At 41.4% G+C, this 10,248-nt stretch overlaps 1 protein-coding gene across 1 annotated transcript in view; it reads right to left on the reverse strand.

The window, feature by feature from the left end:
* ABCG2 (ATP binding cassette subfamily G member 2 (Junior blood group)) overlaps nucleotides 1–7,038 on the reverse strand; it is a 123,805-nt gene extending 116,767 nt beyond the window's left edge. The window contains exon 1 of the mRNA XM_006042277.4: nucleotides 6,809–7,038. The gene's annotated coding sequence lies outside the window, so the exon portion shown is untranslated. The remainder of the gene's footprint in view (nucleotides 1–6,808) is intronic.
* Between the last annotated feature and the right edge of the window lie 3,210 nt (nucleotides 7,039–10,248).

A 10,248-nucleotide genomic window follows, 5' to 3' on the forward strand; every position in this document is an offset into this window, starting at 1 on the left:
CCACCTATGCATGTAATCATGGAGAAAAACCTTTAGAAAGATATGACCCCAAATGGCAGCAATGTCTGGGAAGTATAGGTTTAGGAAGTGGAGATACTGTTTTGAAAATACATATATCTATTGTTTAAATACTTCCCACAATATATTCATCTATTTTCCTATTTCTCTTAAGAGTAAAAGCCAAACACCTTTACAATATGTATCTTCCACCCCTACTCTGACCTCACGTTCCCCTTTACTAATTGTAATATAGCGAGACATATCTCTGTTATAGCTCAAATATACACACACTGACCCACTTCCTGGCCAGTGACCTAGCTGCTCTGGGCAATTCTTCCCCTATTCATCTATTTAGCTCATTCTTTCACTTCCTTCAAGTTTTTCCTCAAATGGTAACTTCTCATGAGGACTACCCTGACCAACTAAAAATTGCAGTTCCTCCTACTAGCATTCTTGATCTGCCATATCTTATTTTTGTTACTAGCACTTATTACCTTCTAACATATTATGTAATTTCCTTACTTATTATATCTGTATTTCTGATTCCATTAGAATATAAGCTCTATGGGGGTATGAATGTTTATTTGCTTTGTTCATTGACAGAGCCTTAGTTCCTAGGATTGTACCTAGTATACCAGTAGGAACTTGATAAAATATATTAATCAATTCACAAATTGTCACAAAAATATATTTGTGTATTTTTAAAATCAAAGATATCCACCAATCCACAAACAAAAAGTCAGAACAAAATGTTTAAGGACTCACTGGGTTCTGTGAAATAAGATTTGAACACCTTTGGTTTAAAGTTATTAAATAAGATAAAATATACGGGAAGGCAGCTTTTTGAATGGAATCCCTTCTATTGACTTGGGCACACTATCTAACAATGCATATTATCTTGTCCTGGATCACCTATTTTCCAAGCAACTGGGAATAAGCTAATCATTCCTAGGAACTTCTGTGAAATCCCCAGCTATTTCTTTATAAAGGCAAAGAACCACTGACGATCCCTTATTTCTTATAAAGGAAGCATTATGTCCAGGTGAAGAGGTGTAGTAAAAATCCTATCTAATTCTTGGAGGCCTCTTTTATCTTTCACAAATATGTATATCCCTTAAATGTACATAGAGTTTAATTCCCAATTTTGTTTGAGTAGATACTGAACACTTTGGAATAGGGAAAGTGAGAAAGGTTTCAGCCAGCCTCATCCTCTAAATCAAAGAACAATGAAGTCCTTCAGCTAGAGAAGACTTTTTTCTAATTAGAATCCATGGCATGGAATAGGGAGGAAGCTAATCCAAATTATCGAGGTGGGGAGGTTGAGAAGATGGTCCCCAGGCAAATATTTTCACAGTCTTGTTTTTCCCTGGACTTTAACCATTCCTCAGTGCTCTGAAAGGCTGTAACAGACAGCAGTGCTTAGGTCAGTTATTTGAAAATGGTGGAAGGACCTTTGATATTATGCAAAACTTGTTTCGTTTTCCAACCTGTGTTGGTTTATGATGGAGTCTTCAGAATTCTCCAGAATCCATCCATGCAAATTTATGATGATCTATTCCTTTGTTCCAGGGTATGGAAAAGTTGCTCCAAATTTTCTTTAAGGTTTAGAAGCAAACTCAGGACAGTATTGTTTATAAAGAGTCAAAAATCCTATGCTGCATACTTTTATTATCAAGACTGTCAATGACTATGTACAAGTACCTCAGAACTCATAGTTTGTGTTTCTCACTTTGCCAATTATAAGCTCCTCCAGAGTTAAAGACCACATGTTAGGCTTTTGTAGTCCCACAGTATGGTGCTGTTCACATGGTAATCATTTAACTGAGACTTACAGTCATAATTATAAACCATACGATAATATAAACAGAGGCTATGAACATTACTTAAAATCACTCTTGTGGCAGAACTTTGAAACACCAAATCTGCTTCCATGGTGCTTTAAAAATTTTAAAAGCCAAACACCACAGCAGAAAAGCAGTAATCCTGACAGATTTTTCTTGTAAATTCTTCATACATGTTATTTATGTACTGAACTGGCAGCACAAGAAACTCTAGGAGAGAAGAGGGACTCAAATCAACGCAATCATTTTTACTGAACCAACCAACCCCACCTCTCTTTATTGCCTCCCATGTTGGTATGGTTGTTAATAAATATTTAGAGTTTAAGAAATCTAGGTACAATAGTTTATGACTGGTGCCTTGATCACCTCTATAAAGAGAGACTCTCAAGAGGGAAGCACTGCCTGATGACTCAAAAACTGAAGATTTAGACAACAAATGCAGTAAATTTTATATATTTACATAATTACACATGTGTATGTTTGTATATATCTATGAAGTAGAGAAGGCAAGGGAAAGTGTCATAAAGGAAGGATATATTTAAAGAGTAAAAAAATCAGAATCAATCAATGTGCCCATGAGAGAGGAATGTGGCAAACTGTGGTATATGAACCATAGTCATAAAAATCAACAACAACTGTACGGTCTAAACTGATCATGGCATATGGGAGGAAAAATGTTTGCTCTGCCCGCTTAGGTTTCCTCCCTGGGGACCTCTGAATTAAGCTGACAAAAGACAAAAGGAGGAAAAAAGGGCTTATTCATACGGAAATAGCTAGTAGCTCACTGGTTAAAGACAGAAGCTTATGTACCTAACTTAGCAGGGGAAGAAAGGAAATGCAGAAAAATCTTCTATGGAAAGAACAAGTGAGTTTCTGTAGGAAAGATAAATGGATTTTTAGGAGAATAAACTGGAGACAAAGTTTGATATAATATTGGTTTGTGAAAATGCAAGTGGTCTTTTCTGTCTTCATGGCCATGAAACTCCCAGAGAGATTTACGGTATATTTACTTTTATCTCTCTCCTAGGAATAAGCCCATCCTGAAGAGGGAATTTATGACAGCCTCATTTCTCAGAAGTTTCTGCTTTTTAATCAGATAAGGGAAATGCTGAGAAGGCTTCTTTCTGCATCTGTTGATTCTTAATTGCATTCAGCTCAAATTAATCCTCATGCCAAAGGGGCATATTGGAGAAGGACATATCCTGACCCTTTCAGTATAAAGTTATATTAAGTGAAGAAAATCAGAGCTAAATTAGCATGAACATATTCACTGATTTTCAAATACAAAAAACATATGCATAAGCACGGCAGAGATGAGAAATCAGTTTGGGGAAAAGAAAATAGTGTTTTAATAGTCATTATTAACTTTCTTATTTTATAAGTTTACTGAAGTTCATAGCCGTCAGTCATTTTTTAGGTGAGTGAGGAAAAACTATGAGAATGTTAAGAAGAAATTGGCACTTTCCTGGCCATCTGGTGGTTAAGATCCTGTGCTTCCACTGCATAGGGAGAGGAATGCATCCCTGGTCAGGGAACTAACATTCCTCATATGGCCAAAGGAAAAAAAAAAAAAGAAGAATTTGGTTAGGGAGAGAGATAGTAAAAAAGAAAAAAGCAGAAAGGTAGTGAGAGGGAAAAAAGCACAGAAGCGGACAGAGAAAAAACAGAGATGTTTTATGCCACAGTGAAAGGCAAAAGGACACCTAGAGAAATAGGAAATAGTGGCAGAAAATGGGATACAAATTACTTCATAGGTTGTGTATTAACTATTTAATGTCTCTCAACAACCCATGTGGTATAATCATCCCCATTTTACAAATGACAAAATTGAGTCATCTGTTAAATAACTGGGCCAAATAACTGCTCAGTTTTTCAGGTAAGGAGGTCAGGATTCAGGAAACTCCAGACTGGACCATTTTGCTTTGACCCCTCTTATGCAGATAAGCCAACATTTCAGAAGATAAGTTTCCATCATCCTCTGAAATAGTAACAACTGATTCAGCAACTTAACATAGATGTTTGTGACATCTAAAATAGTTCTTTGCCTTTACTTTGATAAGTTTATTTTCAAAGTAAATATTTATTTTCCCCCAGATTCTAAAGCCTTCCATCTTTGGAGAAATGACAGTGCCTTTCCGTCTCATCTACACCCCTATGGTAGAGCACATTTATTCGTTTCTTCCTTCATTCAGCAAGCTGAGTGCCCACTGTGGCAGGACTGTGACAGGTGCTGTGTGTGTGCATGACTGAGTAAAACCACCTAGGCCCTGTCCTCAAAAACTGCACAATGACCTACGGGTATACACTCAGTCACTTCAGTCGTGTCTGACTCTTTTGTGACCATATGGACTGTAGCCCGCCAGGATCCTCTGTCCGTGGGATTCTCCAGGCAAGAATACTGAGTGGGTTGCCATGCCCTCCTCCAGGGGATCTTCCCAACTCAGGGATCGACCCCCCCTCTCTTGTGTCTCCTGCATTGCAGGAGTCTTTACCCGCTGAGCCACTGGGGAAGCCCCATGGGGTACAGCTTGGAACAATTTCTGGATTAACACCTAATAAACTGTGTGACCTTGAAAATAAGAGGTTTACTATTAGAAAATTCTACTATTCTCTGACTTTCCAAATTGAAACCTTGAGGCAGGGATTCTCTTCAATGAACTTGGTTTTAGGCTTTGGCAGTAGACAAGCTTCTCATTATGTTTTGTTGTTGTTCAGTCGCTAAGTCATGTCTGACTCTGTGACCCATTAACTGCAGCACTCCAGGCTTCCCTGTCCTTCATTATCTCCCGGAGTTTGCTCAAACTCATGTCCATTGAGTTGGTGATGTCATCCAGCAATCTCATCCTCTGCCACACCTTCCTCCTCTTACCCTCATCAAAGTGATGTCTCTGCCTTTGAATATACTGTCTAGATTTGCCATAGTTTTTCTTCCAAGGAGCAAGTGTCTTTAATTTCATGACTGCTGTCATCGTATGCAGTGATTTTGGAGCCCAAGAAAATAAAATCTGTCACTGTTTCCACTTTTTCCCCATCAATCTGCCATGAAGTGATGGAACCAGATTCAATGATCTTTGTTTGTTTGTTTTTGATCTTAGTTTTCTGAATGTTGAGTTTTAAGCCAGCTTTTTCACTCTCCTCTTTCACCCTCATCAAGAGGCTTTTTAGTTCCTATGTTTAGCATCAGGGAAATATCACAGTGTAAAGACGTTGCAGGACCTACTAAAACCCTTAGACTTGGATATTCTTACATTATTATTGTTTCCTACTTCAAGTACCACTGCCGTACTTTCTCAGCTGTGCCATCCTAGCTTGCTAGAACTGACTGAATAAGATCTTCATACAATGGTGCTGGGCCCACCTGCCCACTTTGGTTGTAATTTTAGAAACCTTAAGGCTTCATTTCTTAGTAACACAGTGCATTTTTATTCTTTCCATGATTCATCATTTTTGAAGGGTGTACACTCAAGCACTAAGATAAGGTTCAGGAATGAGATAATAACTTCTCTATTTTAAGCATGTCATTCATGCATTCCAAACTTTACCAAACGCCTACTGTGCTGTTAGGATTATTTAGGAAAGAGACCTAGCCCCTGCCCTCAAAGAATTCACCCTAATGGTGAAGAAAGGGAAGGAAACAGAGTTCTGATACAGGGTAACAGCTGTTAGAATAGACGTAAATATTGGATGGCAGAGGACCAAATGGAAGGGACATTCAGACTGAAGGAATGGCAGAATAAAACATCCGATGGGACATGACATCTGAACTTGAAGTTTACCTGGGAAAGAAGTGGGGTTGTGTTACAGGGAAAGAGAAGAACGTACACAGGCTGGGATAAAGTTTAAGAAGGCAAGTTAGAAAAAATGACAAGGGAGTAGAGGCAGGGACTAGACAAGGAAGGAAGGGCTTTTTTTTTTTTTTTTTTTTTTAATGCAATGCTGAAGTGTTTTAAATTATCTGGGAGGTGAGCTTGAAAGAATGCAAACATGAGTATGTGGTGATCAGCATGTGGAGAATGGACAGAGGGAGCCTGACACATTTCCCGATTACTCTATTCCTCCTGGCTTTCAATGAACAACTGCAGCATTCTCAGTTCCTTCTGAAATTTTTTTCCACCTAATTCTTAATATATAAGTGCTTATTAACCTTACCTGACTTCTGTTGTGGAAAAATTTGCAGTAATAGGGCTGTGTTTGAATCCCTAGCTGCACCCTCAGGCAGTAACTTTTTTTATTTTGTTATCTGCAGGAGTTAAAGCCTGTACAGAAGTCCTATCAAACTAGCCATGGGTTGGAACTGAGACTCTGCTAGGGTGGAGGCGGCTTCCCAAGTGGTGCAGTGGTAAAGAATCCACCTGCCAATGCAAGAGACGCAGGAGATGAGGGTTCTATCCCTAGGCTGGAAGATCCCTGGAGAAGGAAATGGCAACCCATTCCAGTATCCTTGCCTGGAAAATTCCATGGGCAGAGAACCCTGGCAGGCTACAATCCATGGGGTGTTAAAGAGTCAGAGGCGACTGAGGACACATACACACACACACACACACACATACGGCGGAGGCAGCTGTTCCCTCCATTTGTCTGTCGCTCTCTGGGGAAGTATCTGCTCTCTCCAAAGTCAAAAGTGTGTGTATTATCTAGAAATGGCCATGCCAGCTGACACAATCTCTCAAAACCAGCTCCTCCCATTATACAGTTAGAGAGCTGATCCTTCCTTTAGTATAGACTTTGGTCGCTGACTAGCTAAAGAATGGTTTTCTTCAGGATCCTGCCATCCAAACAGCAAAAATGTATCACTTTGGACACACATAGCCACTTATGCCCACCATTTAAGCAAGAGCTAGGAACAGGGCAGTTTCTGGGAATGAGGATTTGTCTGAAACCTCAGACAAGTCCTTTCATCTCTTCAGTATTATCTGCAAAGACAGTTAATACATAGCAGTTGCTGTGTTGTGCTGCCCGGAACATACCTCCAGGACCGAGGAACTACAGTATCTCGCTGGTTGCGGGGACACTATCAGGGGCATAGCTCTCATCCCGCACTCCTCTCCAGCTATTTTCCCGGGCAGATGAGCGCCTCCCCGCCGCCAACAGCCCCATCCTCTTTCCAAACAGTCGGCCCCCCGGCAGTCGCTGGAGGATGTCGGGGAGTAGAGGCCAGTTCCGCCAAGCCCACCCGGGGCGCACAGAGTAAAGAAAGCCGGCAGGAGGCGGGACCAGCGAGTGCCTCCGCGCGCGATTCTCTCAGCTTTGGTATTTAGGCGACGGTCTCTGTCAATCCAGGGAGATTGACACCGCGGGGCGGGGAGAGGAGAGGAGAAAAGGACTTAGGGTGGATGGAACCCGAGAAGAGACAAAGCGGAAAAGGAGGACCGGAAGGGCAGCTAGCTGTTCGGACCGTCTTCTGGCGCAGGTCCGGGTCTCCGCGAGGCCCGCCGGAGGCGCAGCCGCCAGACCAGTGGAGCAGGGGGCGCCGGGTCGGAGATACAGGGGCTCCGGGCGGGGGATGGAGGGGCGCGCGGCGGGGGTTACAGGTCTGGGCGCAGCCTCCCGCCCCCTTCCTGAGACTGAGGAGAGCGCCCCACACCGCTATTCTCGTCTCTGCCTGTGAAGCCAGGATGCGAGCTGCTCCGGGTGTACCTGGTTGAGGAGTCCGAGGCAGCAGCCCTAGTCACCACCTGGGGCCAAGCACCACCCACAGTGCTGCTTGTTCAGTGCAGGAAGGCCTTGGGATGCAGTGAATGGGCGCCCTACTTTTTCCCGTGCTCTGCATTAACTTGCCGCGTTTGCTTTGAAAGTATTTCCCCTCCGGATACGGGGGCACGACCTGTACAGCTGCACAGGACCCAGCTGGTGACTCAGATGGTAAAGAATCTGCCTACAATGCGAGAGACCTAGGTTCAGTCCCTGGGTGGGGAAGATTACCTGGTGGAGGGCATGGCAACCCACTCCAGTATTCTTGCTTGGAGAATCCCTTGGACAGAGGGGCCTGGAAGGCTACAGCCCATGGGATTGCACAGAGTCGGACACGACTGAGCGACCAACACTACTTGTCACGAAATATGTAACCAGTCCTGCCTTTGGTCGCTTGCCTCCTATGACATAAGTCACCTGGTCCTTGAAAGAATCTACCCCTGATTTGTGAACAAGGTTCGGTGACTTCACTGGTTAGATCTCTGTTGGCTCCAAACATTTTTGCTTCACCTGTCTAGGTCAACACTGATGTCCTTCTGGAAATGTTGTGGAATCCTGAGTTGCAAAACACACCTCAGGGGACACTCAAGACTGGAGTACAGTTTATTATGCCAGCAGGTCCAAGGGGAATCAGTTCCCAACAAGGACCCTGATGTTTTTGAGAGGCCCAGTTTTACACACACACACACACACATACACACACGTGACTGGTTACATGTTAACAATCTTTTTGTTGTATATGATTGAGTTTTACAAGTAGGTACTAGGAGAACAAACAATTAAGGTTAATGGGGGAGGTGGGGCCGGGAGAGGGGAACAATGATTATACATCAAGGGAGGATGTCTCCATGATTAATCTAACAGGGGCAGCCTGACCACAACTACAATCTCCGTTTGCCATCTGTAGGGAGCGAAGTCTCCAGGAGACCTGGTTTTCACTAGCAACTGTTTCCTCACTCTTGAGCAGGGTTCCGGCGCAGTTCACATCCTGTCTTTAAGATGGATGACAGGCTTCAAGATGGAGTCTCTCCTGCTTTCCTCACACCGGCCCCAACAGTATAACTCTTTCCTCTCTTCCTTGTCTCCTGACCAAGTTCTAGGGAGATCAACCACTAACCCTGCTAGTGACACTACCCTAGTGTCATTTACAGACACATATACTAGGTTCTCAAAAAATGCTTGTCATTGGTAAACTGACTTACTGGACTTCCATAAGTGATCATCTAAACCCTGCAGTTTAAAGCATTATTCTGTGCATTCACTCATTTGCTCCCCAGTTATACTCCTTTGGCTTGGACATAATTTAGTTCTCTACCCTAGTCTTAGGTGACAAATGCTCAGTTACTGTCTCCATTATGTTCATTCATCCACTTCAGTTTCTGGATCATGTCCTGATGACTTTTTCACATCCACCAGAAAGCCTTCTGCAGGTGAATGTTAATATGTTTGATAGCAGTGAATTAGTTTTGCTTTTGTTATTAGGGAGGTATGGTAAGATAGAAGAAAGACTCTAAAGTCAAAAGCGTCTGGATTAGATCTTGCTGTTATTAGCTACTTAAAGGCCCCATTTCCTCATCTATAAAAATGATCATTAGAAAGGCTTCCTTGAATAGATTTTAAGATTAAGTGATCAAAACCAAGTCTTTCTTACTCTAGGGACCATATTCTTAACACCTACACTGTACTATTCACAAATATTCTCCCCACTCCACCCCCCCAAAAAAGATTAAATGAGATAATAGAGGGATTTCCTTGGCAGTCCAGAGGTTAAGATTCTGCACTTTAACTGCAGGGGTGCAGGTTTGATCTCTGGTCAGGGAACTAAGATCCTGCATGTACCACATTGCAGCAAAAAATGAAAATTTAAAAAAAAAAAAGAAAGAGATAATATATGCAAAAGAAAATAGCACAGAGATCCTTAATAATCATTTCCCTTTCTCAACCTTTTAAAGAAGTAAGGTTATAGTCATCCATGCAGCACTGCTCCTTAGGTTTGTTCAGAACAAAATTCTGTACCATACTTATACTAATATCCTTTACAAGGCAAAACTGACACATGCTAAGGAAACATGGAAAGAAGTTAAATACTATTCATTCACCATTAAATAATATGTATGACTTAATATTTAAAATAGCTAATGCCCATTTCCCCACTAACATAAAATTAATGAAAGTGTAATTCAGTGCATTAATTAATGAAATGAATTCACTTATTCAATAAACATTAATGATTCAACAAACATTTTTTCCTCATTGCTAAAAGTATAAAAAGTTCTTGGTCAGGAGTTTCAACAAAATGAAATAGATCTCTGCTACCATGGGGTTTACCAAGTTACCTTCAGAGGACACTCTAGAAGAGATCCTTGTGACAAAAGACTGCAACCATGACATTTTATTCAATCAGTGAGGACATTAAAACTTGCTTACTTGTGGAATTTCCACTGAACATTTGTTTCTCATTTTTCATACATGGAGATGCTGCAGTGAAATATACCACAGGCAAAATACTGTAGAAATCTTCACAACCATTTTCTTCTGATGTACCATTTTTGGATGAGGGAAATGCAAGAGACAAATCTTGTTTTAAATCAAATCAAAAAGATTTGAATAAATAAGTATATATAATATTTTCAAAGAGTCTCATGTTAATTTTGCAAACAGGCAGAATTTGGCTGCCAAAAAATTTCCCAATCATTCACTGACTCCTTTATATCAG

The sequence above is a fragment of the Bubalus bubalis genome, chromosome 7 (genome assembly GCF_019923935.1).
Source record: "Bubalus bubalis isolate 160015118507 breed Murrah chromosome 7, NDDB_SH_1, whole genome shotgun sequence".
NCBI classification, from domain to species: domain Eukaryota; kingdom Metazoa; phylum Chordata; class Mammalia; order Artiodactyla; family Bovidae; genus Bubalus; species Bubalus bubalis.